Source organism: Anomaloglossus baeobatrachus, chromosome 8 (genome assembly GCF_048569485.1).
Source record: "Anomaloglossus baeobatrachus isolate aAnoBae1 chromosome 8, aAnoBae1.hap1, whole genome shotgun sequence".
Lineage (NCBI taxonomy): Eukaryota > Metazoa > Chordata > Amphibia > Anura > Aromobatidae > Anomaloglossus > Anomaloglossus baeobatrachus.
Genome location: NC_134360.1, coordinates 130,269,022 through 130,289,442, shown reverse-complemented (window position 1 = coordinate 130,289,442; position 20,421 = coordinate 130,269,022).

Sequence of the window (20,421 nt, the reverse complement as noted above, 5' to 3'; positions counted from 1 at the left end):
GTGCGTGATTACTTCTGCGCAGTGAGAACACTGGTGGCCTGACCAGGCAGGCTTGGGGCGGAGGTGGAGGACCCAGATGAGGTGGAGGAGGCTGAAGCAGTGGCGGAACTTGGACAGACAGAGGATTGACACACAAGTCGTGGGGATGGCAAGACTTGTGCAGCAGACCCTTCACCATCTATCACCATAGTTACCCAGTGCCCAGTCAGTGACATGTAACGTCCCCGTCCATGCTTACTGGTCCAAGTATCGGTGGTGAAATGCACCCGTTCACACACAGAGTTTCTCAAGGAAGCGGTGTTGTTGTGTGCGACATGCTGGTGTAGCGCGGGCACACCTTTCTTAGAGAAGTAGTGGCGACTGGGCATCTGGTACTGGGGCACAGCGACAGACATAAGGTCTCTAAAATCCTGTGTGTCCACCAGGCGGAAAGGCAGCATTTCGGTAGCCAAGAGCTTACAGAGGGATAAAGTCAACCTCTTAGCTTTGTCATGGGTCGCAGGAAATGGCCTTTTATTTGTCCACATCTGAAGGACAGAGATCTGGCTGCTGTGTGTAGACGGTGTTGAGTAGGGTGTCCCTGGAAAAATGCAGGTTTGTGAGGAAAGTGCAGGCGTAGACATGATGTTGCCTTCATCCAACGTTGGTGCTATCGATGTCTGAGAGAGCTGTACACACGCATTTGTTTCCCCTTCCAAACTAACTGACGACCTACCAAGCAAACTGCCTGTTGCGGTTACAGTGGTGGAAGTTGTGCGTGGAAAACCAGTTGTGACAGCTGTCCCCACAGTCCTAGAAGATGAAGAGCGCGCGGATGCACTGGAAGCGGCAGGCGGTGGATGGTTCGCTCCGCTAGGCCGCATTGCAGCACGGTGAGCTTCCCACTGGGACATTCATGTGACGATTCATGGAAGAAGTTGTCAAACTGCTGAGGTTTTGCCCTCTACTAACAGAATCACGACAAATTTTACAGATCACATAATTTGGGCGATCTTTTGCTATGTCAAAAAAGGACCAGGCTAGGCAAGGCTTAGAGGGCATGCGACCTGCTGATCCACCCCGACTAGTGCTCAGAGGCACAGTGGTGGCTGAGGATGCAGTTGTAGACGTGCTACCAGTACTCCGTCTCTGTCCAGGAAGGCGCAAGGTAACTTCGTCGTCAGTTGCATCCTCCTCCACCGTCTCTGTTGACATCCTCGAGGGCCTGACTGTGGGTTGACAGTAGGTGGGATCTAGAACTTCCTCATCAATTGTTGTGTTTGCACTCCCCTCACCCTCAGGACGAGCCTCTTCGTGCCCTGACCGAATATTTAAGTTGTCATCCCAATCGGGTATCTGCGTCTCATCGTCATCAGTATGTTCCTCATTGTCTATTACAACAAGTGTTTCAGTTTGTGAATAAGGGTCAACATTATGCTCAGAAACTTGGTCATCATGGCCTGAGTCTGAGTCACAAAGGTTCTGGGCATCACTGCAGACCATTTCCTGGTCTGTACTCACTGTAGCTTGGGAGCAGACCTCTGATTCCCAGGCTATAGTGTGACTGAACAGCTCTGCAGACTCAACCATCTCAGTTCCACCATACTGTGCAGGGCGGATGGAGACTTCAGAGCTGGGAGAAAGCAAGTGTGATTGGGATGACAACTCAGAGGACTGGTGTTTTTTGGATGCGGTAGTTGAGGTGGAGGAGAGGGTACTTGTTGGACCACTTGAGATCCATTCAAGCATTTTCTTTTTTTGGCCATCATCTACCTTTGTTCCAGTTGTTCATGTCCGTAAAAAAGGGAGCACATCGGATTGTCCACGGTAAGTAATAGACATCTTACTTTTGCTGGAAGATGGTCTATCTTCAGCAGATGTTAATGGAGCTTTGCCACCTTCCCCACGGACAAACCCTTTTTTTCCTTTTCCAACACGCCTCTTCCCCTTTCCACCAGAATCTGTCATTATGTCACTCATTTTTATTGCGACAAGATTGTTCACTTAAAATGTGGTAGTAAAAATTGAGAGGTGGTGTAGATTGCAGCGGTGGTCTATCTTTATTAACAGCGGAATAAACAACAATAACAATCCCTGACAATGCAACTACGGCCCTTAAACTGGCAGCATAGCTTGCTAGTATAATGGCTTAGTAACAATGAGTTTGAGTGTGCAATGCAGAGGTGCTGCACATCGGTTTGCACCAGTGGGACACTAATGGAAGTCCAACAGCCACTTTTAGGGTGCCACTAAGTTTACTCAGTGTTTGCTAGTATAATCACTTAGTAACAATGAGTTTGAGTGTGCAATGCAGAGGTGCTGCACATAGGTTTGCACCAGTGGGACACTAATGGAAGTCCAACAGCCACTTTTAGGATGCCACTAAGTTTACTCAGTGTTTGCTAATATAATGGCTTAGTAACAATGAGTTTGAATGTGCAATGCAGAGGTGCTGCACATAGGTTTGCACCAGTGGGACACTAATGGAAGTCCAACAGCCACTTTTAAGATGCCACTAAGTTTACTCAGTGTTTGCTAGTATAATCGCTTAGTAACAATGAGTTTGAGTGTGCAATGCAGAGATGCTGCACATAGGTTTGCACCAGTGGGACACTAATGGAAGGCCAACAGCCACTTTTAGGATGCCACTAAGTTTACTCAGTGTTTGCTAGTATAATGGCTTAGTAACAATGAGTTTGAGTGTGCAATGCAGAGGTGCTGCACATAGGTTTGCACCAGTGGGACACTAATGGAAGTCCAACAGCCACTTTTAGGATGCCACTAAGTTTACTCAGTGTTTGCTAGTATAATGGCTTAGTAAAAATGAGTTTGAGTGTGCAATGCAGAGGTGCTGCACATAGGTTTGCACCAGTGGGACACTAATGGAAGTCCAACAGCCACTTTTAGAATGCCACTAAGTTTACTCAGTGATTGCTAGTATAATGGTTTAGTAACAATGAGTTTGAGTGTGCAATCCAGAGGTGCTGCACATAGATTTGCACCAGTGGGACACTAATGGAAGTCCAACACCCACTTTTAGGATGCCACTAAGTTTACTCAGTGTTTGCTAGTATAATGGCTTAGTAACAATGAGTTGAGTGTGCAATGCAGAGGTGCTGCACATAGATTTGCACCAGTGGGACACTAATGGAAGTCCAACAGCCACTTTTAGGATGCCACTAAGTTAACTCAGTGTTTGCTAGTATAATGGTTTAGTAAAAATGAGTTTGAGTGTGCAATGCAGAGGTGCTGCACATAGGTTTGCACCAGTGGGACACTAATGGAAGTCCAACAGCCACTTTTAGGATGCCACTAAGTTAACTCAGTGTTTGCTAGTATAATGGCTTAGTAACAATGAGTTTGAGTGTGCAATGCAGAGGTGCTGCGCATAGATTTGCACCAGTGGGACACTAATGGAAATCCAACAGCCACTTTTAGGATGCCGCTAAGTTTACTCAGTGTTTGCTAGTATAATGGCTTAGTAACAATGAGTTTGAGTGTGCAAAGGGCAGGAGGGTACAGTGGCAGGGTTGTGGGTCTGGGTAGAGGAAAGAAAGCCTCCCTTTCTATCCCTCCTAATGGGGAAATGCAGCGAGGAAATCCCTGACCTTAGCTACACAGACGCTGTCATCTTGTGTAGCTGTTAAAATCTGTTTTCACGGACCTGACTGTCACCTATGGCTCTGACTCTGCCGGTATTAGCCCTTAGAAGGACTAATAGAAACTTCTATCCCTATTCTGTATAGCACTGTGTATAGAGCGTACACAGCTGTATCGGAGACAGGAGCTTCGCCAGTGGTGACACACCAAGACGCAGAAGGCAGATAATGGCATGCTGGAGGAAAATGTCCGTTTTTATAATGCATGGACATGTGACATGGACATCCTATCACACATGCCGTTGCTTCTCTGGCTAAAAGTCCACTTAGCTGTGTGTGTGTCTGGGATTGGCTGACATGCTGGCCCGCCCCACTACACGCGCGCGCTTAGGGAAGGAAGACAAGGAAGAAAAAAAAAAAATGGCGATCGCCATTATCCAAACAGCAGTGATCTGAATGCGCTGTTCCCGCACACTATACGCTGAAATTTCATAATAGGGTGAGTCACAGAGTGACTTACACTTTTACAGCGGAAAGCTAGCTAGTAATTAGCTTGTCTTTTTGCTGCTAGAACCGTTCTCGAACGTATCTAGAACTATCGAGCTTTAGCAAAAAGCTCGAGTTCTAGTTCGATCTAGAACAGCCCCCAAAATCACTCGAGCCGCGATCTGGAGAACCTCGAACCGCGAACCGCGCTCAACTCTAATGATCAGTAACTCCTTTATTCTAACCATATAGGTTAATCAAATAATAGAGCTAGTCGGCACCCTCTATAGTATAATATTGGGGTGATTGCTGTCTGATCAAACATTGGATAGCCTTGTCAATTATATACACATGTGAACAAAACTAAAATTAAGTTTATACTTTTTACGAGAATATTTATGTGAACATAATTGTTCAGAAAATATTAGTGGGCATAATTATTATGCAAATAAATAAAATTGCCAATTTTCCCTTCTCATTTGTTTATTTTCACCTCCTACAGTGAGGAAAACAATCAAAAACCATAAATAATTAACCAAAGAGAAAAAAATCTAGTAAAAGACAGAAAATTACTTCTCTAAAAAAGAGAAGTAATGTTAGGAAAACAATCAAGCAATGCAAATATACAGAAATACACTTCTGACATTTCGATAAAATTATCCGTGACCAATATAGATCCATTCTTTCAATTTCAGCATTAAATTAGGGTGTATAGGTTAGATCCCGTGATCCCATCGTATTGTCATTAAACTAGAAATCACTTGTAAGGCCACATCTGGACTCTGGGATTCAGGTTCGGGCTCCACATTTTAAAAAGAATATTCAGAAGATAGGGTCAGTTCAAAGGCGGCAACAAGATTATTACAAGGAATGGGGGGACACCTGTATGGTGAAAGGTTGAAAAAGTTAGATATGTTTAATTTAGAAAAGGCGTCTCAGAGGAGGTCTCATTTGTATAAATACATGTGTGGTCAATATAAAGAACTGACACCAAACTTAATCCTCCGAAATAGGGAAGGGTTCTTTGCAGTTAGAGATGTCAGATTGTGAAATGCTGACCACAAGCGGTAGGCATGACAGATACTATCACGGCTTTTAACAAAAAGGGGTGGGCGATTTCCTCAGTACCAACAACATTGTTTGTTATAAATAACTTAGTGACAGCATGTAGAGCTGGGCAGAAATCCTGTTACCTGGGGACATCACGTTACCCTCCCCAGGGGCTCTTATCCCATCCCGCACTCCCCATCAGGGTACTCACTAGGTGAAGCAGAAAATGGCAGACCCGACTCTGGAGGTTGCTTGCCAGATGCCAACTGCAACCCCGCTGTCCGGATCAATGCACACTCAGATGTTCTTCGTCCCCCCACGGGACCTCACCAACGCGTAGACCACCTGCCACGATGATTGGATCTAGCTCTACCCACGTGACGCCTGCCACGACGATGCTCCCAATGATCCCAGGGTGAAGATGACCGATGGTCACGGCGGCTACCTGCACCATAGACTGCTACTGTGGCCGGGGTCCCTGCACATGACAGGACAGTGTCGCGGGCAGAGGAGGTGACGCTGCGCTCTCCCACTGCTCGGGTCCAGCCGCTGCTGCTGCGGCTGCTGCTGCTCGGTGGTGGCTCGAGCAGTGGCCCGGATCCCGGGGACTCGATCGGCGTTCCTCGCCCGTGAGTGAAAAGGGGGGTTTGATTATGGGGGATTTGATATTGTCCGTGACGCCACCCACGGTTGTGGTGAGGTTGTGACACCACCGCTGCTCTGGACGGGGATCCCGGGAGCGGTGACAGGGAGCAGCTTTGATGTTAGTTCTCCCCTCCGTGGGTAGGGGGTTGGTTGTCCCGGGGCCCAGTGATGGGGTAGGTAGGGATGGATGGCAGGCGGGTTGCGGGGCCTGGTGATGTGCAGGGTCGTGGGGGCAGCGCTGTGCCGCACGGCACGGTGGTACTCACTCAGCCAAAGATGAAGACACAGTTCTCGGTAAAACACTCAGCTGGATAGACAGGTCCCACAGACGGCTGCGGTGTTGTTTCTCCCGGCAGGTTGATGGTGACTGCCTTTCCCTGCACCTATGTACTGTAAACGGTTCCAATGGGTTCCCACCGGTAACCCGCTCCCCGACTTGGATATGGGCTGGAGGAGCCCCTTTTGCCCGCAGGCTCTGGCCCTGGGAAACGGTAGCCTTGGCGGTGGCTGTATCTCCCTCTTTTGGTTGGACTGTTGCCTTCTGTCGGGACTTGGCTGCTGGGAAACCCAGGAGGTTCCCTTCGCTAACGAATTTGGCAAATTCACGGTGACTCCTAGCCTTGCCGGGGTCCGTAAGCCCCTGCCAGATGGTGCTGACTTCTCTTTGTGTACCGGTCCGGTACCGCCGGGCCACCGCCCGTCCACGGTCCTTGCGGTAAACTCCGATAGGCCACTCCTGCAGACGGTCACCACCGTCTGCCAACCTTGCTGATCCATCCGGGCCACACACCCGGACCAACTTCAGATTGCTCAACTGCTACTTCGCTTCCTTCCACTTTCACCTCTCCAACTAATCTGCACTCTGTTCCCGCCTCCAGGACTGTGAACTCCTCGGTGGGCGAAGACCAACCGCTTGGCTCCACCCCCTGGTGTGGACATCAGCCCCTGGAGGAAGGCAACAAGGGTTTTTGTGTCTGACTTTGATGTGCCTACCGGGAGTGTGGGGTGTGTTGGTGTTGTTCTCTGTGTCCCCTGGCTTGTCCAGGGCGCCACAACAGCGTGAAGGAAGGTCCTGTCCCATAAAGGGACAAAACCACCAGCACACTAACTTGTGGAGGAGGTGGGGTAACAGCAGGAGGGAACCATGCCATCTGCTGGCTGTTGCTCCTTGCATATTGCAAATGTTCACTTCCCGCCCCCCCTCGACCTGAACAGTTGAAGTGGGGCCTAACAGTACCCCTTAACCCACCCGCTCACTGGGAGACCCATATGGCTCCTGGCTCATTCCCGGGCTAGCCCCCTTGGCATTCTGGGGCATACAAACGAAGGATGGGGGGGTGGAGGGGTTGAGTGTGTGTGGGGTGGGGGTGTTTTAACTCCTGCAGGTTAGTGCCTGCATATTACATTTCCCACTGCAGTGCCTCCAACCTGCGCTGTGACAGGGACTGGACCGACCCTCAGCCTGAACTCTAATCTCCCTGCTCCCCTGTACTGCTGGCGGTGACAGGCGGGTCGGTGGTGCCATTGCAAAGAGCACGAAGCGCTCTTTTTCAAACTTACCAGCGGCTCAAGATGACCGGCGGGCGGGTAGTTCCTTAAGAACGCCGCTCGCTGGCACACATAGCTTGTGCCTCAGCAGGGAGGGAGCCGCTCACAGCTAACAGTGCCGTGAGCAGAACGCTTCCCTCCCTGCTGATGGGGGGTGTGTGACTGACGGTGCACACAAGCGGACCGGTGGGTGGGTAGTTCCCTCAGAACGCCGCACGCCGGCACACGTCGCTTGTGCCTCAGCAGGGAGGGAGCCGCTCACAGCTAAAAGCACTGTGAGCAGATCGCTTCCCTCCCTGCTGATAACGCTCTCTTACCGCCTCCCGGAGCGGGTCCATGTCTCCGGCTGCCCAACAGGTCCGGGTCCTGCAACAGAAAGGCCGGAAGCTGGGCAGCATGGTGAAATATATCCAGGAGGTGGAGCGAGTGCAAATCACACCCCCGGGGGCGGACACAGCAGGGCAGTGTCTTTCACAGGGGAGACCTTTTTTAGCCATGCAGAGGGGCCAGCAGTCAGGGGGCAGCATCTCAAGTTTGGCTGTAGTGCCCTACATAATGATGTCGGGTGTAGGTAGATAATATATCATACACACAGACTGTTATTTAGTCATTAGTAGGCAAAAGTCATAAAAAATATAATATAGGTACATTATGTGGGTAAACAGTCTGGAAGATATTTCACATAATGGGTGCACCAGATGTACCTAAATATTCATAAACCCACAGAGTATTGTGATTAGGTCACTATTTCTTAATATTGCCTCTATAGGTTATATGTCTATTTTTCAAGAATCAGTATAGATATATAGCGCCCCTGAGGCTTCAGGCGCCACAGGGTACTGCACCCCCATTAGGGTGTAGTACTTATTCCGGTTCCAGGGAAGGTCGATGCCAGTTTCCACCACACAAACATACAGTAACACTGGGTTGCCCTCCCAATAGGGACCAGGCCAGGGTCGGATCACAGTAGGGGGTCACTACAGTGGTGAGTTTACAGGACGCCACTTCAGGGGCTGCCCAGATCCACTGTACTGGAGACTCAGGGTCAGGGAGAAGCAACCACCAAGGGGAGTCAGGAGCACACAGTGGGAAGAACAGGTTGACCTGGTGAGAGCAGTGAACTGCCTGGTGGCAGCGGCTGGGAGCAACAGCTCAGAACACACAACACAACTACAACACAGAGAGAACAGTTTCAGACACAGAGCAGAGCGGACGTGCCGCGAGCAGCTTTGTGGGCCAAGGCTTTAAACACAGTCGCTGGTGAGAAGCAGGGCAGCTGCTTCCCCAGGACTGGTGCTGTCGGGATACAGAATCCTAGGGCAGGCATACTTCAAGCTGTCTACCAACTCTGCAAGGGACGCGGGGAACGGCTAGAACAGTCACTGGACTCATCCCACGAGTCTGCAGCAAATAGCATATAGGATCTAGGGTTGAGGACCAGCCCCATAACGGAACCGTGCTATCAGCATACAGAACGGGACACTTTGCTGACACCGGGACAATCAAGTGCTTCACGCCACGAGTGTCCGATACTTAGCGCACCAAAGCAGGAAAGGGCTCACAGACTGACATACACACCGCACTTGACCTTTCACGGATCGGGGATCGGCTGGAGCCCATCGTGGCAGAGAACGGTACCCTGGGCAGTGCTTGAACAACCTGTGAGTAAAAAGACTTGGAACCACAGCCCCTGCCTCTGCCTCTTCTTTAACCGGCGCCAACGCACAGCACTGCGGCGCCAACGGGGACTACCACCACCCCCGTCCTCCGCCATCCTCCCCTGGGTAATCCCGCTCCGCCTGTGGGGAGCGACACTATCCTGGCTGCACTTAACATCTCCCCAGTGAGAGACCTTGCAGTGGCGGCCTCCATCCCTGGTCGCGTACCACAGGTGGCGTCACGATCACCTTAAAAGACTTTCCTAACCTCCAACTACTACCTCCATCCTCCCTGCCACCCTCCAATGCTCCTTCCTGTACGCCTCGGGGCAACAGAACCGGGAGAGGCCACCCCGTGACGACGCAGAAAATCTGCACCCCCGGCCCGGCTACGAGTTAGTTAAAACATCTGCCACGTGGGGCGCTACACATACATATATGTCAACCACTCCAATATCTAGCCAAAAATAGGTTAATACTTGTTATAAACAAGAAGTATTATACCATTAGTTCCTAGTGTCTAACATCATACTATTCCGTTAGCATAAATCCCTATTGGTGTCACTATTCAAGTATAAATGTCGGGCCGGACTAGTCCGGGGTAGTCAGCGGTGGCGGGGCCCGGCTCCGTGACCCTGGCGGAGTCAATTAAATGTGGCTGATGGGGGAGGTGATGATGGGAGTTGTAGTTTATTAAAATTCGTGACGCCACCTGTGGAATTGTGCGGCTAGAAAGCCGCAGCTGCTGGAAGGGACCTCTGGGGCTGATGTTTTGGCAGCTGAGGTGGTTCTTGCTCCCCACAGGTGAAACGGGTACCCGGGGCAACCTTTGGTAAAGTCTATGGTGTTTGTTGATGAGGTGCGAGACAAAGCAGATGACATGGGGCTTGCAGTCAAGATGTTTACTCACTGTTAGCTTCAACCCTGCAGCTGACCGGTTACCCGCGGTATGCCAGGATCCGCTGTGATGGGCCTCCACCGATCCCGAATAGTTCAAGGGTCAGTACCGGTGCACCCCTCAATGTGTCCTTGCTGGCTGTCTCGTTAGCGCCAAACTGCACTAGGCTGTCCACAGCGAATCCCAGCACGTCCGCGGGCTGAAACAAAAAGACAGTGGTGTTAACTGCAGAAAAATTTTAAGATGCTGTAACAGGTTAACAATCAACTTTTCATCCCTTTATGGGAGGCACTTTTCTTAAAGTTGCATAACAATTGAACAATTTTGTGAGTCTTTGGTGCACTTTTCTGTTTAAGTGCACAACTTCTTTTGTGGAGTACATTCCACCTTAATTCTGGTAGGGAGCACAACGGGTGCAGCTATATACAAGGTGGAGTCCTGGCCACGCCTAGTCCTGTGGCCCACATGTCCATCAACTTTCTATTATTTTCCTGAAGGGAAACAGGTAACATAAATCACTTTTACAACTACTAAATTCCGGCCACTCAGAGTTCAGTGAACCGGTTGTCCATTTTTATGAAGCATAAACAAGGGGTTAGGATGACGTCTTCAAAAAGAACAGGGGGCAGAGGATACTCCATGAGAGGACATCTTCAAAAAGAACTTAGGGCAGAAAAGGGGGACCACAGTATTTACATGCTGGAGTCCAGTTGTGGCACGGCTCCATGTCGCAGGTAAGGCTAAGTTCACACTTCAGTTGTTTTCAATCCATCAGGTCCGTCAGCAACGGATGAGTTGTTTTTTAGATGTCAACTGATGCAACTGATGTGTTTTTCACAGGATTCCTTTCACAGGAATCCTGTGAAAAAACTGATCAGTTGCGTCCGTTACATCCGCTGTGCATCCGTTTTTTGACGGATCAGTCATGATCCGTTTGTGTTTGGGACAGCCCAGTGGGCGTGCCAAACATGCTGGGCATGCTCAGTAGAGCATGGCGGAATCCAGCGCTGGATTCCGTCGTAAGACGGATTACGACGGAATCCAGCACCATAGACATACATTGTAAGTGTGGCGGATGGCGACGGATTCCTGCGCGGCGCGTTAATATTGACGGCCCGAAAAACGTTACATTCTGCGTTGCTCCCCGCTCGGCGGTCAGTCAAAAACGACGGACCGCGACGCAGCGGATGCAACGCAGGGTCATCAGTCGCAATCTGTCACTAATAGAAGTCTATGGGGAAATACAGGATTCCTGCAAAATATTTTGCAGGATTCCGTAATTCCTCAAGGCTACGGATTGTGACTGATGCAAAACAACTGAAGTGTGAACTTAGCCTAAGCCGTTGTCAGGCTGGTCTGAGTCCCCTGGTCCTGGGAGCTTGTGCTAGGGCTGCTTCGGGGTGATACTACCGGGGCTGCATCCTTCCGGTGGATATGGACGTCCAGGGCGTATCATCCCCGTGCACCCATGTGGCGGGTGTATTCTACCCGGTCACCGATTTGTACATCGCGTCCCGGGTGACCTCGTTGCAGGTGCTCCTAAATGTCCCTCCTGGACACAAAAATGTCTCTCTTCAGCCCAGGTTCCTGGATTAATCCCCATCCTCTCTCCAGGCTGAAGTCTATGACCTGGCCCCTTCTAACCGGGCCATGAGCAGCTTTCCTGGTCTTGCGCATTTTCTCCTTCGCGGCCAGGTTTGCTGCCTCTTTCTTTTCTTGCTGGGCCTGCCGCTATTCCCTCTTCAACCGATACTGGGCTAATTGTCGCTCACAGATGATTGTCGTTGCGGCCCGGGTCATGTCCGGCCGCAGTGGGACTGCCAGCCCTCGGTCTCTGACCGGTAACGCATCCCAGTCTATGCAGGGTGATGTTGCGCCGGGTGCTCGCACAGGACGACTGGGCAGGGGCCCTACTAGGTGATCCGGGCTCTGCCGGGTGGGGGTGTCGTCTCCCTTACTGGGCTCCGCGGCGGTGGCTGAAGGTGCTGCTTCTTCCGTGACGCAGGACGCCGCCTAGTTTACTGGCGCACACCCCGGTTCAGCCACTTCCTCTTCAGCTGCTCACTGCTCGGCTTCACTCTCGAGCCTTCATAGCCGCTGTGCCAGCTGCTCCATCTCTTCCCTCAGGAGGTTCAGGCCCGGGTCCGATCCCTTCTCCCAGGCCTCTCCCGGTGTGCTTGAGAATAAGAGCTCCACCATACCGCCTGTCGGGTCATCCCGGTTAACGCTCGTTGTTACTATTCTGGAGCGTTCACCGCCAGTCTACCCTTCACTGCTCAGCTGCACCCTTCTCCACTCCGGAGGAGGGGTTGGGGGACGGACCACTGTTTGGCGCCAGGCCGGCACACAGCCAACTAACGATGGCATTCCTCCACCCACTATCCAGTACATTCTGGTAGTTTCTCCTTCTGACCACCGGTGTCAAGTTTCAGAACCTTCAATCTCTCAGCACGCCATCTTTCAACGCACCGCAGAGCACACAGGGGGTGGGACTTATCTTTGGGCTCTTTTTCTGGCACACCCCCCTTCTTCCTGCGCCCGGCAGTTTTAATGGCGGTGTCAGATTCCACACAAATAAACAGTCTATTACACACAGTTCCTTAAGGCACACGTCACCCGTGTTAACAGGTCTTGTTCATATCTTGTTCGTGACGCCAAAGTGACTCGCCCGCCCCAGGGCCTTAGGTGACTTGGTGTCGGGCAAGACTAGTCCGGGGTATTCAGCAGTGGCGGGGCCCGACTCCGTGACCCTGGCGGTTATGATGGGAGTTGTAGTTTATTAAAATTCGTGACGCCACCTGTGGAATTGTGCAACTAGAAAGCCGCAGCTGATGGAAGGGACCTCCGGGGCTGATGTTGTGGCAGCTGAGGTGGTTCTTGCTCCCCACAGGTAGAGCAGGTACCCCGGGGCAACCTTTGATAAAGTCTATGGTGTTTGATGATGAGGTGCGAGACAAAGCAGACGACACGGGGCTTGCAGTCAAGATGTTTACTCACTGTTAGCTTCAACACTGCAGATGACTGGTTACCCGTGGTATGCCAGGATCTGCCGTGATGGGCCTCCGCCGATCCTGAATAGTTCAAGGATCGGTACCGGTGCACCCCTCAATGTGTCCTTGCTGGCTGTCTCGTTAGCGCCAAACTGCACTAGGCTGTCCTGCGCCTCCACCACAGAGCCTGTCCAAAGGGTGGCTGACCTAGGTCTTCTCTTGCTCCCCCTTGCAAGTGATCTGTGGCAGGTTGTGGTCTCGGGCACCTGAAGCGATCTCCCGGGCCTTCGGTTTCACTAAAAGTAATGTCTTTCTTCTTTCAGTCTAGGGACCATCCCTGTGTTGCAGCCAGATCCCTCCACCCGGTATTTCTAGTGGAACAGGTCCACGGGACGTTCATACTTCCGTGGCACCCTGGAATCCCTTCTATCGGTGTCACCTGGGCCTAGCAAGACCCCAGGATCTCCACCAGGAACCTCTTTCTGCCTCGGTCTTTCTGTCTGCTGTCACTTTCTTGACAGACCACCTCACACACTCCTCGACTCCCTCTCTCTCCTTTCCTCGCTCTCTGACTGACTTTTAACTTGAACTTACTGGTTCCTCTCACCACCTCCCTGACTTCTCCCACACTCCCCCTGGCTAGGCTCCACCCCCCACCCCCCTTGGACCAAGGAATGGGTGATCTACCAATTGGTGTGTGCAGGTTTTGTCTGTGAACCGGTAGATGACCCCCTTCCTATTCAGAATGGGATACCACACCTCTGGATGAGGTGCAGTACCTCTGTGGTGACGGAAGCCTCAGGGGCGCCACATATACATCACTTAAAATATGCTACAGCTGGTGGGTATGCATCACATAGTAGATGCTAGGACTGGTGTATAATATTAAATAGGAGATAGTGGGGCTGCTATATACACATCACATAGGAGACGCTGGGGCTGGTTTACACACATCACATAAGAGATGCTGAGGCTGGTGTATATTCATCACATAGGTTTTGCAGGGGCTGGTGTTCATATGCCACATAGGAGACACTGAGGCATATGTATGACATAGGAGTCCCTGAGACCAGTGCAGGTAATCTCATTATATCTGGAACCTAACTGTAAATGCCTCTGCAGCGCCCCTGAGACCATCAGTGTGCTACAAGATTCTGCATCTCCACCAGGATGCAGGGCCTACCCCCTTAGGGACCCAGAACCCCAGTGCCAGTACCAACAAAAACCCAGGTAATCCCAATTTTCTCCAACAATCCCCATACAATGGTACTTAACTAGGGTGGGACCAATGTATGGCTGCCTAGAGGTGGAGTCTCCAGTCCAGACTAGGTGAGAGGGGCAGTGTGTGAGTTGATAGTAAAGTGTAAAGGTGTGACTGAGCAACGTCCTGACTCGGGTTGACGGTGATCTGGTACCCAGAAGTGGTTGCCGCCGGTGGAGTACGGTGGAGTACTCCCGGAACTATACATCGACGGGGTACAGGACACTAAGACAGGAAAGAGCTTCAAGCTGACCTGTTAACACCTGCACAGCAAAGGGGACCATCAAGGACCTTACTGACCGTAAAGAATCCAAAGACTCAGTAGCAAAGGGAGAACCGGGCACAGGACCAGAGACTCCAACTCCACAGGGTTCACGCTACCGTCAGGTGGACAGAAGTGGACAAACCACAGAACGGCGACCCCCAGTGTTCTATATCACGGGGACCCACTTACCAGAGACAGGTCAAGAACAGAGAACTGAGAGTCGAAAAGCTTCAAACCATCAATTTATTAGTACAAAATCGTAAGAATAGAAAGTACAAGGTCATAAGACCATAACAATGATACGGCACAATAGGGGACAAGATGACAAAAGATAGGCAATAAATACCGGATAACTGCATATCCAAAACCTTCTAATAAACATGTGAGCCATGTGGTATCATGGTATCAGGAGTGGTATCCAGACAGGCAGGCAGTAATGTTAGGACACATACATCATGCGCCCCAAAATGTATAAGTAAAGGGAACCAAAGGTTCATTAAAGTTAGAAAGATCAAAGGGGGGAAAGCACTAATGCATGTGTACAGTACATTACATGAAAGCCAGACTGCAAACCTGTATGGATGATGTAAGACAAAAGGACGTGCAGATAAATCCGGGGGTGACGGGGAGGGTAACCCCCCAATGCAGGACTCCAACGTACGTTTCGTTATATAAATCATTACTTAAGCATAGCACTGATTCCAGAGTTCTGTATGTAGCTTGAAAGTCGAGGCATGTAGGAGACAATCATATTTTGGGACCAAGAGATGAGGGTGACAGCTGGGATCATAGCTGCGCCGCATAGGATATAGGGGAGAGAAAAAATTATATGAGTGAATATCACACACAGGTCAAAAAAAGACCAAATACATATAAACAATATGAAAAAATTATTATAATATGATAAAAACCGTAAAAACCCCTACAAAAGAGGGGGGAAAACCCAGGGTGAACTTCAAAGGAAAAAGGCAAAACTTAAGGCCTCGTTGAGACCAGATGGGGCAACTGTACCAAGAGTCACCAACCATCTGGTCTCACGTTGGGCCAGCTTCCTTTTGACATTACCCGCCTCGAATGCCGCCATGGATGACTTCAATGCCCCAAACCATTAAAGATCACATGGCTCACATGTTCATTAGAAGGTGTATATGTTGATACCATATAAGCCATTTGATACCCTTTTTTTCCCTTACTTTTTTTGATGTGGGGGTCAGAGATTGAGTTTTTTTGGATGTGCAGTTATCCGGTATTTATTGCCTATCTTTTGTCATCTTGTCCCCTATTGTGCCCTATCATTGTTATGGTCTTATGACCTTGTACTTTCTATTCTTACGATTTTGTACTAATAAATTGATGATTTGAAGCTTTTCTACTCTCAGTTCTCTGTTTTTGTTATGCTATTGGAGTAGCTCTGAAGTAGTGTGGTGATTCTTTGTATGACCCACCCTGCTCTTTTTCTGTGCATATGGACCTATTGTGTCTTACCAGAGACAGGTGCAGGGGAGGACGGTACCAGACAACCAAACTGGCACTGGGACGAAGGGGACCTGGAGGAGAAACCAGCTGGACGCGGGCAACCAGTTAACATCTCAAATGAGAAAACCAGTTGCACTGAATACCTGTCTGGACTCCCTTCTTCCGACATCCACTGCACCATACACCCGCTGGGGCAAAACCCTACTTGCGGAGGGACTACCATACTAGCTGCAATACCACCAGCCCCAGTAGAGACATTCAGCAGTGGCAGCTCCCTATACTTGCCGCAATACAGCAAATGGAGTCATAAATAAACTTTATTCACCAATCCCCCATAAATATCCCCATTACAAAAAGGGCCAAGGCCACGGAACCGGGTAATGGCCACCATCGTGACATTCCCAAGAGAGATACTACCCGTACCCGAGTACCCCATATCCCTTGGTGTGACACCTCTATGTGCGATTAAAATTCTGCATGTCTGCAGAACAAGTGCACTACAACCATATCAGAAAACTGACCAGCAGCTTCCACAAATGGGAAAAGGCACCAACCGAAAAAGCAACATAACTACAAAAGCATATCCAGTGGCACTTAATAATATGAGGATATATTGGCATTGCATTACTGCTATCAGAATATTAGAGAAAGGAGAAAATACGTAGCTAATGGGAAAAATGAGTAACAAGACATAGGCATTGCATTTCTGCTTTGGAAAAATTGTCAAAAAAGAGATTTTTAGCTTATGTATTGTTAATCCATGTGAGCCTGATAACCAACGGCAAGATAATCTCATTATATCGGGAACCTAACTGTAAATGCCTCTATGTGCGATTAAAAATCTGCCTGTCTGGGTAGCTAGGTCTCTGCCTAAATAAGATGGTGGACACATCCTGGCTATGGGGCGGAGTGCTGGGTCAGAACAAACACACTACAAATATATCACTCTGTCAGAGGTGTTGGAGCAAGAGGCCTAATCCTGTCACTCATCCCCTTTTTATTTTTAAAATTAAAATGCAAGCCCACATCCTTTGTGTTGCATGGACCGTAAAGGAGTCTTTACGCGCAGCGACATCACTAGCGATGTCGCTCGTGAGAGCACCCGCCCCCGTCGTTTGAGTCACGGGCAACACGCTGCGAACAGCCTCTTTTCTAAGACGGCGGTTCGTGCGGCGTCACAGCAACGTCACACGGCAGGCGTCCAATAGAAGCGGAGGGGCGGAGAGCAGCCGCAGAAAGTCACGCCTACCTCGTTGCCGGCAGGACGCAGGTATGGTGTTGTTCGTCGTTCCTGGGGTTTCACACGTAGCAATGTGTGCTGCCTCAGGAATGACGAACAACCTGCATCCTGCACCAGCAACGACATTTTGGAAATGGACGACGTGTCAACAATCAACGATTTGGTGAGTATTTTACATCGTTAGCGGTCGTTCGTATGTGTCACACGCAACGACGTCGCTAACGAGGCTGGATGTGCGTCACGAATTCCGTGACCCCCAACGACATCTCGTTAGCGATGTCATTGCGTATAACGGGGCCTTAACTCCTTGCAGTGCAAATACACTATTGGGAAGCCATTGATGCCACTGTCCTTCTGTCTACCTGAAAAGGTTTTAAATCTCAAGACTCCAAGATGTGTCTCCAGGTTGTGTCTTGTCTGTACTGGCAGGGGTGTGGGAGCAAGAGGCCTAATCCTGTCACTCATGCACCTCTTGAGTTTTAAAATTGAAATGCCAGGCCACATCCTGTGTGTAAGTAAATGCCATTAGGCAGTGCTGAAATTAATATGCATTGATGAACCCAGTCACACAGCTGCAGAGTTGTGGACTACTATCCAGGCTGAGTTTGATCAAAGGCTCACTCCACTAAACCTGGAGTCAGGGGAGGCCTTGTGTGATAACAATGCAAACCTTGTGGTGGCACTATGCCAGGGGAACAATACACATGTGCCTTGCAAGGCTCACGTAATCGACCTGGTTGTACAGAAATTTCTAGGCCACTAATCCGGCCTGGATGTGTTGCTGCAGAAGGCACAGTCGCTGTGTGCTCACTTTTAAAAATGGAAATGCCAGGCCACATCCTGTGTTTTGCATGGACCATACCTCTCTGATGTGCAAAGACACTATGGGAAATGCGGGGGAAAAGCAATTGATATCACTGTCCCACCATCTGCATGAAATGTTTTTACATCTCAAGACTCTAAGATGAGTCTTCAAGCTGTGTCTTGTCTGTAATGGCATGGGTGTGGGAGTAAGAGGCCTAATCCAGTCACTCATGCACCTCTTGAGTTTTAAAATTGAAACGCCCGTGACAGTTGCTTATTGTTGCTTGACAAATATTATTTTGAGCTTATTCTTGCCTTTGGCCCTGGGGCGGGCGAGTCATATATACAGTAGCCCCAGCGTTTCCTACTCAAAGTAAATCTAAAGAACTGGACTGGGTGCTCCTTCTCCTTGTAATGGGAATTTTGTCCTGTATCTTTTGTAAGCAATGTGTCATGTGAAATGTGATGTAAAGTGTGATATACAGTGAGGAAAATAAGTATTTGATACTGACATGCCTACGGGGTCTCGGGGGTTACTCGTCACCGGGCCGGTGTTGGTTTGGGTTATCACAGCGGCCTGGCCTGGTTCCGTGACACCGGCAGTGTCAATAAAGATGGGGATGGGGATGATGGGAGTAGTTATTCATGATGCCACTTGTGGTATGAGGCCAGTCATTAGCCGCTGCGGGACGTCTCTTTTCTGGGGCAGATTGTGACGCAGCTTGTGTGTTGCAACTCTCCACAGGTAGAGCTAGGCCCCATGGAGGATGTTGGGAGTAATAGTCGCCTATGGCGCAGGGGCGCGATGATGAGAGCGCCGGCAATGATGGGATGACACTGACTCGCCCATCTCAGGGCTATGGGACACCCGGTGCCGGGCCGGACTAGTCCGGGGGTCGTCAGTGGTGGCGGGGCCCGACTCCGTGACCCTGGCGGGGTCAACTAATATGGCTTCAGTATTGGGGGTGATTAAAGTTTATATTCGTGACGCCACCTGTGGTTTGCGTCTATTAAGCCGCCGCTGCTGTATGGGGCCTCCGGGGCTGGTGGAATGGCAGCTTGGATGGTCCTGCTCCCCACAGGTGGAGCGGTGCCCCGGGGCAACAGTTGGTGCTCGTAAGAGTCTATGGTGTGATGTTGTGTGAATAATACGGTGCAGAGCCGACAGGGCAGTGAAAGAAACAGGCACAAACAGTAGTCTCCTTACCTTCTTCTCTTTTACTTGGCAACAGTTTAGTCCTGGGAGACCGTCACAGGTGGTAAAGATGATCCGGCCGGCCTGGAAGTGCCTGAGTGTGATCTCTTTGGCCAGATGAGTATGAGGCCTACTCCCTACTCTTTCTTTTCTTCTACAGGACCCTGCACTCTGAATTTAGCAATGGCCCTCTTGCTGCTGGGACTGGTGGTTTGTCCCTTTTTCTGTGTGGTAGGCTGCGCAGGCCCTCTCGGGTGCTTCTCTGCTGGAATCCACACCGGGCCCTTGGGATGCAGCTGTACCTTCAGATTGCTTATGGACCAGGGGGCTTGCAGCTCTCCTGCACTTCGGATTCGGCTACCAGGGAAGGGTTTTACACCCTGGCAACCACAGACTCCGATGTCTAAAGCCCACTTTACACGCTTCAATATATCTCACAATCCGTCGTTGGGGTCAAGTTGTAAGTGACGCACATCCGGCATCGTTTGTGAGGTATCTGCGTGTGACATATACGTGCAATCAGGATTGAACGCAAAACCGTTGATCGCAAACACATCGTATCTTTGTCTAGAATTAAACGTTTTGTTGCACGAACCTAGTCAATTGAAACGTGTGACATCCCTCATACGATTTTGATGTCTGAGGCTATGTGCGCAGGTGTGCGCTCTGCACCACAGCTTAAAAAAGGTCCGCTTCAGAGCGCAGCTGAAAAGCAGTATAGAAACACCACCGGCTGCTGTGATTGGGTGCAGTGAGACACCTGTCACTCAGCGTGGGGGCGTGTCTCACTACAACCAATCATAGGTGCCAGTGCGCGTGGAAAGCAGGGAATACGAGATTGTTTAATGGGCGGCCGGCTTTTTCAAAATAGTAAAAGCCGCCGGAGCAGTGTGAATGCTGTGCAGCGCCGCGCCGGAGATCGGGGATCGGTGAGTATGAGAGAGGGCTGCTCAATTCAGTTACTCAGGAGTTTAGCGGTCACCAGGACACGACACAGACAGAGCCGCAGCATGACCATGAAGTCGGGTGAAGTTCACCCGAGTTCATTCTGATTGTGCGGCTCTTTCTGTGTCTGCTGTCATCTGCCATTCAGCTCTGCTACATGGCTGTCTGTGTCTGCTGTCAGCGGCCATGTAGCAGAGCTGAATGGCAGATGACATAATAAAAACGCATCCCTACACATTACACACGCTTGGCAAGTCAATAAATAAAAAAAAAAAAAAGGGTGCCCAATGCATACGTCACAGAACACATGATCTAAAGGATCGCACACAAAATTGATCAATTTAACATAGACTACTAACGATCGTGTGACAGCAAATGAACG